Raw genomic sequence first — 9,891 nt, 5'->3', positions numbered from 1 at the left:
ACTTTGTTATCTTAAGCCTCTGGTATTGGTGTGGCTTATTATGCAGCAAATTTTAACTGAATCTTGACTTGTTTTTTTTTTTTAAATGAAGGTTTGAGTGTTTTCTTTTAAACATGAAAACTTAAAGGTTGAAAGTCCAGGATTGATATGGTAAGTCCATAATTGTGGAGGACCCAGAATTGATTTTTCTATATTTACTTTTCATCATATTTAGCCTGTGGCTTCCATCCTTAAGATTATCTCATGATCCAAGATAGCTGCTAGTGCTCCAGACATCACATTTGTCCTCCAAGTAAGAAAGAGGGAGGGTAAGCCAGCACCATGGCTCACTTGGCTAATCTTCTGCCTGCGGCGTTGGCACCCCGGGTTCTAGTCCCTGTCAAGGTGACGGATTCTGTCCTGGTTGCTCCTCTTCCAGTCCAGCTCTCTGCTGTGACCCAGGAAGGCAGTAGAGGATGGCCCAAGTGGCTTGGGCCCTTCACCCGCATGGGAGACCAGGAGGAAGCACCTGGCTCCTGGCTTCAGATAGGCGCAGTGCACCGGCCACAGCGGCCATTTGAGGGGTGAACCAACAGAAAAGGAAAACCTTTCTCTCTGTCTCTCTCTCACTAACTCTGCCTGTCCAAAAAAAAAAAAAAGAGGGAGGGTAAAGAAGAGACGTCTTTCAATCAAGTTAACATCCTACTAAAGTACATTCCTGGAAGCCCCTTCTGAGGACAAACAGCTTGATTCTCATTGGCTACTCTTGGCTTCAAGGAAAGGAAATATAGCCTTTTGGCTGAACACATTGCCAATTAGAATAAAGTCAAAAGTCCTAGTCGTAAAGAAGAGGGGTGTTGGGTAGGCAGCCAGCAGCACCTGCCACAGCATGTGTGACAGCAGGCTCCAGTCCTGAGACCCCAAAGTATAGCAGTGACACCCCAGGGTGTGCCATGAACATACTGACTTCCCAAAGAGTTCAGAGCGGTGGCTCTGACCTGTAGTAGCAAAGCATTAAGGTTTGATCATGGAGACCCAAGTGAGGAATCAGGACTGTGCGCATCTCTGGGCTGTGGACACAGGGGAAAAGGGGACATTGTACTCTGGGGACTTTTCACTGTTCACCTGGGAATATGCTGGATTGCTTTTTATACTTTTTTAATTGAGATATAATGCACATAATATAAAGCTCATCATTTGAAATCATACGGCTTGGTGGATTTTAGAATCTCCTTGGTGTCACACAACCACCCCACCATCCACTTCTGGAATATTCCCATCACCCCAGGAAGAAGCCCTGTAGCCACTGGCAGCCGGACAGATGCTGCGCTTCAGTCTTCCCCACCCGTCCCAGGCTGACAAAGCCAGACTTGCCACGTGAGCAGGCACTTGAGTCCCTTGGACCCTGGAGGTGCAAACTCCAGGATTCTGGAATATTGCATATCCCCTTGGGAAAGCCAAGTGCAAGGTCACAGCGCCTTTTGCAGAGGGCAAGGAAATGAGAGATCCCAAAGGATGCAGCCAGACCTAAATGCTGGAGCCTGAGAGAGGCATGCCTTTCCTGCAGCCCAGTCCCCACCCAAGCTGCAGAAGCCGGGGGCGCAGGGTGTCTTCAGCAGCTCCCCAGCCTCTGAAGTGTCTGGTGGTGACATCCAACATCTAACATGCAGAAGCAGCTTCAAAAGATCTCTGCTGTGATGCCAGATGCTGCCATGGGATTTTTAGACCCCAGTGGTCCTAACTGGTGTGAACAGGTGGGGAGGAATGCAATACTAACATTCATTAATGGTCTCATATGTTGCAGAAACAAACAGAACCTCATTTTCCCACTCACAACTATCCTGGGAGGTAATATACCCATTTTGCAGAAAGAGAGCCTGAGGTTTGCAAGAAGATGTAATTGGCTCTGATGCTGGAGCCAAAATTTCAGACATCTCAGTCCGAGGCTGTGTTTTGCATGGATCCATGCTGTGGGACCTGTGGGAATGGCTCCTGACCCGGCTCATAGCAGGGAGGGTCACCCACAAGGGGCCTGGCAGCTGCTGCCCACAGGGCAGTGCCCCTAGGAGGGAGCTGAGCACAGCTCGGGGCTTCTCTGAGCTGGTGCGAGCCTGGCATGAGCATCCCCTCCCTTCTGCCCGCCTCCTATTCACTCCTCAGGCAAAAAGGTTGCTCAAGGAGACTCCAGGATGTGGGGTCTGCCTCGTCTCTGCCACCAGGAGTCTTGTTTCCTGCCTGGCTCGCCTGGGCTCCCTGTCAGCCCTCGCAGTGCCTGTGGAAGCAGAGGGAGGGAAGACAGCTGTGGGATCCTGGCGGAAGAGTCCAGGTGAAGCAGTCTTGAGTCTGGATTGCTGGGGGGGGGGGGGGGGTCACAGGTCTGAGCACAGCGCCGCGGGGAGGGGCCCGGCCAGGAAAGGACCGGTAGGTTCTGCCGTTTGGTTGATTAAAGGGGTCAGCGTGTGCATGTGTCGTGGAGGTGGGCAGGGAAGGGGAGGGCTGTGCGGGGGGTGGGGGTATATATGCCAGTGGAGCTGCTCCGGCGGCATCCAGCCTCACATCGGAGGGAGCCCAGCGACTGACAGCTCTCTCAGGTAGGCAAGTGCACGCAGCCCTGCCCAGCCCTGACCGTGACTAACAGCCTGGCGCTCTCCGCAGAGCCGGGCAGCCCAGGGCTGGCGCGGCCGCCTCTGTCCTTTGTCCAGGGTGCCTGCCGCTGCTGGCCTTTTGTGATTATTTCTTCATTCATCTGATTTTCTGTGCTCGGATGGTGGCGGGGGGGTGGAGGGTTGAGTTGTTTGAATCTCAAGGAGGGATGCAGGAGAAGAAAGAGCTGAACTTGGAAATGGGGAAAAGTTTTGCTGCTCCAATTGTGGCCCCAAGTTGGCCGTGGCTGTGTGCTGAGGGGAGGTGGCAGGCGGGGCGAGGTCAGGGGAGCAGCAGGCGCTCGGAGGGGGGCTTGCCCTTTGGGGTGGCCGCCAGGAACCGCCCATACCCTCGGGAGGGTTTTCTCCCCGTGGCGTCCTTTCCGCAATCAATCACTGAACTTGGTGTCTTTTGGGATATGAGCTGCCAATCCTCAGGGAGCCCTTGGCCCCTGTGTCCCCGCGACAAATCGCCACCAATGAGGCGGGCAAAGGCCAGACCGGCCAGGTGATGTCCCACCTGTATACAATACTGCACGCGCCCGCCGGGGGTGAACTGTGTAATAGAATTGCTGCAGGCATGACCTTGGTCTCCCAGACCCTGAATCATTTTGAAGTCTCCTCTCTTTCTTGCCGTCTTTCTGCCCCTGCCCGTGTACCCTGCCCACAGGTCTGTGCCCAGGTCGTGTGGACTCCTCCGTTCACCCACGCCCGAGTCACGGCATACAAACTCTCACCACCCCCAGCCCCAGCCTCCTCTTTCTCCTCCTCTCTTTGTGCATCTCTCTCCCCGCGTGTCTCGCTTCCCCTCCCTCCGCCACCCATCCATCCCACCCACCCACCCCCCTACATCCCGCAATCTCACTCTGAACATGAGCAAGTTCTGGGGCAATTTCAAGGAAGGCAGGACGATTTGGGAAGCGGACTATTTAAAGCAAGCTGCTTTGGACTTGAATACCCTGATCCCGGGCTTAAACATCTGCGTTTAGCATCCTCGAGCAGCCCATAATTGCCCCAATTATAACCAATAACATTGTTCGGCAGACCTAACAAAAGATGAGCTATGCGCTGCAGTCGGCAGCGAGCCCCGAGCAGAGTTCTCAACGTAGAAGGGAAAAGTAACCGCCTGGCTGCTGATGAAAACCTCCCAGAAAAACAGGGCTCTTTCCCGCTGCCTGGGGCTGGCTGCTGCACACGCCCTCCTGTTTCCCATTTGTCAAGTGTGGCAGCCACAGATTCAATAAGCTGCCACGATGCGGTGATTCCTTTCACAAGAAGGATTAGTGTCTCTCTGGGCTGATCGAGGCTTAAACAACGGGGGAGCCATCCCAGAAAAGAGCGTTCCCCAGCCACTACCTCAGCCTCGACCCTGCCCGGGCTGCCTGGCCCTGCGAGTTGAGGGTCCCGCGGGGCCTCCCGGAGTCGCTCTGGGACTGCATTTCTGTTCCCTGCAGGGCTTATCAGCGGCAGAGGGAGGGTATTTAAGGCTGCAAAAAATGTAGACGACTTTGCATCCCCAATGTAGGGAGTAACTGCCGCGTTCGGCTCAGATCCGTGCTCTCCAGAGCCCAGGACAGAAGCCGTCGCCAGGCTATTCCAGAAGCAATCAATCCAAGATTTCTCATCCACACTCCGCCGGGCAGGGGAGGCACACAGGGGACGCCTGTAGATGTAACAGGGGTGATAAAAGCAGCACTTTACATTCATAGAGATTTAGACGCTTTCACACCCATTATCCCCAGCAACAGCTGTGCACGCGCGAGGGGCTGTCATTATCTCTAGGTAGCAATTGAGGAAACTGAAGCCGAGAGGTTAAATGATTTGTTCCTACAGGGCAGGGACAGGACTGAACCCAGCGCATGTCCCTGGGACAGGCAGGAGTGCTTCTATACTGCCAGTAGCAGTAGGAGGGTAGACGCGACACGTGGAACAATCGGCAGTCCACGCCAGGTGGACTGGGATTTAATCCTCAAGTGTGGGATCCAGAGAGCCAGCACCCCGAGAAATCCGGGGAAGGAGCTTTTCTTCCGGGGATTGTCTGCAACCCCGGGACCGGGTGGAGGGTTCTGGACACCAGGCAGCAGCTGGGAGAAACGCAGATTGGGAGCAAAGGAATAAATAGTTCTTGACACCTGCTACATGCCAGGCAGCCAGCTCCATTTGGCTCCATGCTTATTTCACACAAATATACACACAGTGGTAGGAATGTGACGTTTAGGGCGCGCCTCCTGCACTGGCATTGACCTGATTCAAGGATCCTTCAGCCCCCAGCTCCCCAAGCCCACCAAGGAACCTTAGAAATCTGTGTTCTGGATCCGGGTGGAGCTACTCATCATCGGACAGCCCAGGGAGGGGATGGGCTCTTTGCAGGAACCAGGAGTCCTTGTGACAGCAACAGCTGCACGGGATTCAGCGGCTGGAAACTCACGAGACAAACTGAATTTGACAAATGCTTTCATGAGCACCTACAGTTGCTCTAGCTACGTAACTCGAAGCTTCCCGTCTAGCCGCAAACTCCCTGGGAGACCCGGGGGTCAAGCTGATTTTCCAGGCATCGCCCCCAAGAAGCCCGCAACCGTTTCACACTCAACTTGCCGAAACGGCTGTGGTTTTTCAAAACTCCTGTGCGAGGTCTCCCGCTCTGAAGGGCCAGCCAGGCGGGCGGCTGAACACACAGCTCGCCCGCCCGTGCTCTGCTCCCCGCCGGCTGGGCGCCAGCCTCCCCTCTTCTCTCTCACGCTGCTCCTGTGCGCGCCCCCTCCCCCACGCCCCATTCATCCTTGCGTTCATTCAGCTAAGAACGTGCGTAGAGTCCCTGATGGAAGCCGCACGGCGTGGAGCGGCAGCAACACAGAGCTTCCCCCAGCTCACAGCCAGTGTCGCCGAATGTCAGCGAGCCGGGGCCAGTCAGTGGTCTCCAGTGGGCGCCCTCCGCCCAGCCAGCCACTGGGCCTCGGGACACGACTCTTGGGACCTTACTTTCCACCTTTGGACTTTGGTGGATTGTATTGTGCATATAACTTACAAATAAAAGAACTGCGAACGTGTACTTGAAGGTGACTGCTAAAAACTATTGCTATAAACGGAAAGAAGTTTGGAGAGCTCTGGTCTAGACCCGGTAGGCTCTGCTTGTTTGTTTTCCAATCTCTTTTGAACGGGCAAGTTGTTTGCTTACCAAAGTAGATAAAAGCTTTTGAAAAATCCATTTAAAGTAGTTTCACAGTGCACGCGGGAGTGCAGGCCAGGAGGGGTGCGTTAGGAGGGTTTCTTCCAACTTCAAACGCGGGGCTCTGGCCCTCTGGCCTGTCATGGAGCCTTCATTTCTGCTGCCCCATGAAGTTCTCCTCCCCCTCCCCCTGCCCCGACCACCTGCTTCCCCTTGCCCAGAGAGGACAGCTACCAGCCACTCATAAAATCTAAAGAGCACTAGCCATCTAATGCAACAGCCTGTTGGAGAGAGAGGGGCCCCCAGAGAGACCAGGGCCTTGCTGCAGATCCCACGGGCCACGCAGAGGCAATCCCGGAGCCCAGGACTCCTGTCTGCCAGCAGGGCGCTCAGGCGGGCACGGCTGCCCGGGCCCGGGCCTGCTGGGCCTGTGTAGGGCTGGGCAGTTGCTTCATCCTCTGCCTCTTCTAGAATATTGCCCTCTTTCCAGTGGAAAAGCAGAGCAGAAAAGAGAGCCCTCGAAGCCCAGGTGTTTCTATCGGAGGAGGAAAAGAAACTAAAGCACAAGCTCCATACTGGGATCCCCTCTGCAATGGGGCAAAGAAACAGGAGCGTGGAAGACGTAGATTTCTGCAAATGGACGTGCAGCTGGCAGGCAATGGAAGACTCTGCCGTCAGTGGAGAGTGACAGCCAGCAAGAGGCTGTAATCAGAGACAGGGAGCCCAGCGATCAGGACAGAGGAGGGCCTTAGGATGAGTCTACCTGCACAGAGGCAGAGATTGAAGAGGCACGGTCAGTCTCAGCTCTGAACTTCACCTTGGCTCTCCTCTTTAAGCCTCAGGCTGCTTAGCTATAAGATGCTGGTGACAGCACTGACCCCACAGAGTGGATGCTAATAAAGCATTCGCACAGTGCCTGGCATAGAACAGGAATGTGATCAGCACTAAATACAGGGAGGTTCCTCCAGAATTCATCCAGCTTCCCAGAGCAGAAACAGTGCATGGAGTTTGTGGTGCACCAGGATACGTAACTTGGAGGCAAGGTACCCAGGTTTAAGTCCTGGCTCTGCTATTTATAAACGGGGTGATCGTAGGCAGTTGGTTTCCCGCGTGGAGTTTATGCTCATCTCTAACAGGGAGTTAAAAATTAACCCTGGACTACAAAGCTGTGTATGGATCTACAAATCTGCAGCCACGTGTGTGGTTGCTGGAAATGATGGGATGCCCACACCTCTAGAATAAGAGCTGCCCTCTCTTCCCTCCTCCCCCAGATGCACCAAAATGACAGCTCTCTCATAAGTCATAAAACAAAACTCAATCAGGGTTGAGCTTTGGCTAAAGCTGCATACGTAATCCTCCAAACAGAAAAGCAACTAATTATATTGCATTTGGAAGCGAGAGTACACACAAACAGATTAAGGCTTAACCACAGTAGTACTTTATCTTTATAAACGGTGACACATAATTAAATTTACGAGGTGTCATTACCTAAATAAAAGGTCATTAAATATTTCTTTATACAATGCAAAATGCCAACTATAATATCACCACGTAGAATAGTTAGCTGAGCTTGGCCCTCCAAGTGGAACACAAGGCATGTAAAATTCAAACACACTCAGGCAAGTTCTATTTACCCATGGTCATTGTTGTGTAATAAACAAGCAAAAACCTGTGCATATTCCCATCTTGCAGTTTAGAAGACAGAGTCTTTCAGCACTGAAATGACTTGCCCAAAGTCTCATCTCACTGTCTCAACATATAAAGTTTAAAAACAAATATAGCCACTGTGGCATAGCGGGTTAAATCACCACCTGTGGCCGGCATCACAGCCCAGCTGCTCCACTTTCTGTTTTTTTATTTAATGAATGCATTTTTCCATAGATACAACTTTAGGAATATTGTGGTTCTTTCCCTCTCCCCCCACCCCCAGCTCCCATCCCACCTCCCACTCCCTCTCCCATTTCCTTCTTCATTATGGTTCATTTTTAGTATGACTATATACAGAGGACCAACTCTATGCTAATCATAGACTTCAACAATTTGCTGCTCCACTTTCAATCTAGCCCCCTGCTATTGCCTGAGAAAGCAGTGGAAGATGGCCCAAGTGCATTGCTCCCTGCACCCACGTGAGAGACCAGAAAGAAGCTCCTGGCTTCTCCTGGTCTAGCCCCAGCCATTGCAGCCATTTGGAGAGTGAACCAGCGGATGGAAAATACCTCTCTCTCTCTCTCTCCCTCTCTCTCTCATTCTCATTTTGTGGATTCTCTAAATGACGGAGGGGAATGAATGATGTTGTGTATGGGTGGTTTTTGTACAGGAAGAGTCACTTGTTGAAAGTAAGAATGGGAAGAGTTCAAAGGTTTCTAACACAGAGAAATGATGTTAAGATAACAGGAAATGGTAATTATCCTGATTTGATCATTCTATACACATATCCAGTTATCACACTGTCCCCCATAAATGTACATGATTATTGTGTGTATTTTAGAGCTTTTTTTATTTAAAAATACGTGAAGTTAGGAAACCTGTGTGTGTGTGTGTGTGTGTGTGTGTACACACACACACACTAAATTGAGGGTTGGAGCAGGCATTTGCCTAGCAATAAGGCACTGGTTAAGATGCTTGCGTGCTTGGCCAGCGCTGCGGCTCACTAAACTAATCCTCCACCTGCGGTGCCGGCACACTAGGTTCTAGTCCTGGTCGGGGCGCCAGATTCTGTCCCAGTCACTCCTCTTCCTGTCCAGCTCTCTGCTGTGGCCCGGGAGTGCAGTGGAGGATGGCCCAAGTCGTTGGGCCCTGCACCTGCATGGGAGACCAGGAGAAGCACCTGGCTCCTGGCTTCAGATCAGTGCGGTGTGCCAGCAGCAGCGCACCACTGCCAGCCATTGGGGGGTGAACAACGGCAAAAGGAAGACCTTTCTCTCTGTCTCTCTCTCTCACTGTCCACTCTGCCTGTCAAAAAAAAAAAAAAATGCCCGTGCACCATGTCAGGGTGCCTGAGTTTGATGCTCCCTCCAGCTCCTGACTCAAACTTCCTCCTAATACAGACCATGGGAGGCAGCAGTGATGACTCAAGTATTGAGATACTGCCTCCCACGGGAAAGACCTGGATTGAGTTCATGGATGGAAGATCTCTCTCTCTCTCTCTCTCTCTCTCTCTCTCTCTCAGAGTTGGAGAGAAAGAGACAGAGAGAGAGAGAGCTTCCATTCTCTGGTTCACTCCCAGTGCCAAAATACTGGGACTGGGCCCGTCCAAAGCCAGGATCCAGGAGCCTCCTCCAGGTCTCCCACGCAGGTGCAGGGGCCCAAGTGCCTGTGCCATCTTCTACTGCTTTCCCAGGCCATAGCAGAGAACTGGATCGTGCTGGATCGGAAGGGGAGCAGCCAGGACTAGAACCAGCACCCATATGGGATGCTGGCACTGTAGGTGATGGCTTTGCCTGCTATGCCACAGCAGTGGCCCCCAATAAATAATTTTTGAAATGAGATTGGGACATAGGGGAAGAAGAGAGGTGGGCCACAGACCAGCAGGGAGGGCCAAGTAGATCTGATAAGGTCACCCAAGTGCCAAAGCAAAGGAGCCCCATATGTTGTATGTGGAAAGCCTATCAAACGGAGCCCAGGCTGCGTGTCCCAGGTCTTTGCCTGCTTTCTTCTCCTCACTCCTGAATCTCATAGCATTTAACTTGTCAAGTATCTGTCCAACCACAAAACATTCCTGAATGTGCCAGTTACCACAGCTGATGAAGTTCACGGAAAACCTCAGCCTTCCATTCACATCCATCACGACGCATCAGCTCAGCCTAGGTACCTGGCGGGTACTGCAGTCTAGTACCAGGAAGGAAGGGATACGGTCCCTTTGCCTTGCCCCTTGTTCTTCTGAAACAATACAGCCACTGCCACCGTGTGGCCATAGAGGGCATAGCCAGGCCCTTTTGGATAAATTCTGCAAAAATGTCTCCTGATGGGATATGATGGAATTTTAGCAGAGTAAGAAATGTAAAGGTGGTTATCGAATTAGACAAAAGTAGTGCTTGGTTTATGACTGGCTTGTGTTCTAGAATATTTGCTCTCTCTGGCGGCTGTTTGGAATTCGAGATACAT

The 9,891-nt window shown here is 52.3% G+C and overlaps 1 protein-coding gene across 4 annotated transcripts in view; it reads left to right on the top strand.

Annotated features, from left to right (window-relative positions):
* The first annotated feature begins 2,151 nt into the window (after nt 1–2,151).
* Nucleotides 2,152–9,891, top strand: part of PNOC (prepronociceptin) — a 29,566-nt gene continuing 21,826 nt past the window's right edge. Inside the window, exon 1 of one of the 4 annotated variants that reach the window (XM_008249163.5) lies at nt 2,152–2,305. The gene's annotated coding sequence lies outside the window, so the exon portion shown is untranslated. Of the gene's footprint in view, nt 2,401–2,477; nt 2,571–9,891 lie in introns of those variants that run through there. The other 3 variants (XM_089325454.1, XM_008249155.5, XM_002709448.6) reach the window with 3 other exon arrangements.

The sequence above is a fragment of the Oryctolagus cuniculus genome, chromosome 2, assembly GCF_051225735.1.
Source record: "Oryctolagus cuniculus isolate XC-2025 breed Fujian yellow rabbit chromosome 2, ASM5122573v1, whole genome shotgun sequence".
Taxonomy (NCBI): domain Eukaryota; kingdom Metazoa; phylum Chordata; class Mammalia; order Lagomorpha; family Leporidae; genus Oryctolagus; species Oryctolagus cuniculus.
The sequence above is the reverse complement of the archived record's forward strand: the minus strand, read 5'-3'. Positions and strand labels throughout refer to the sequence as shown.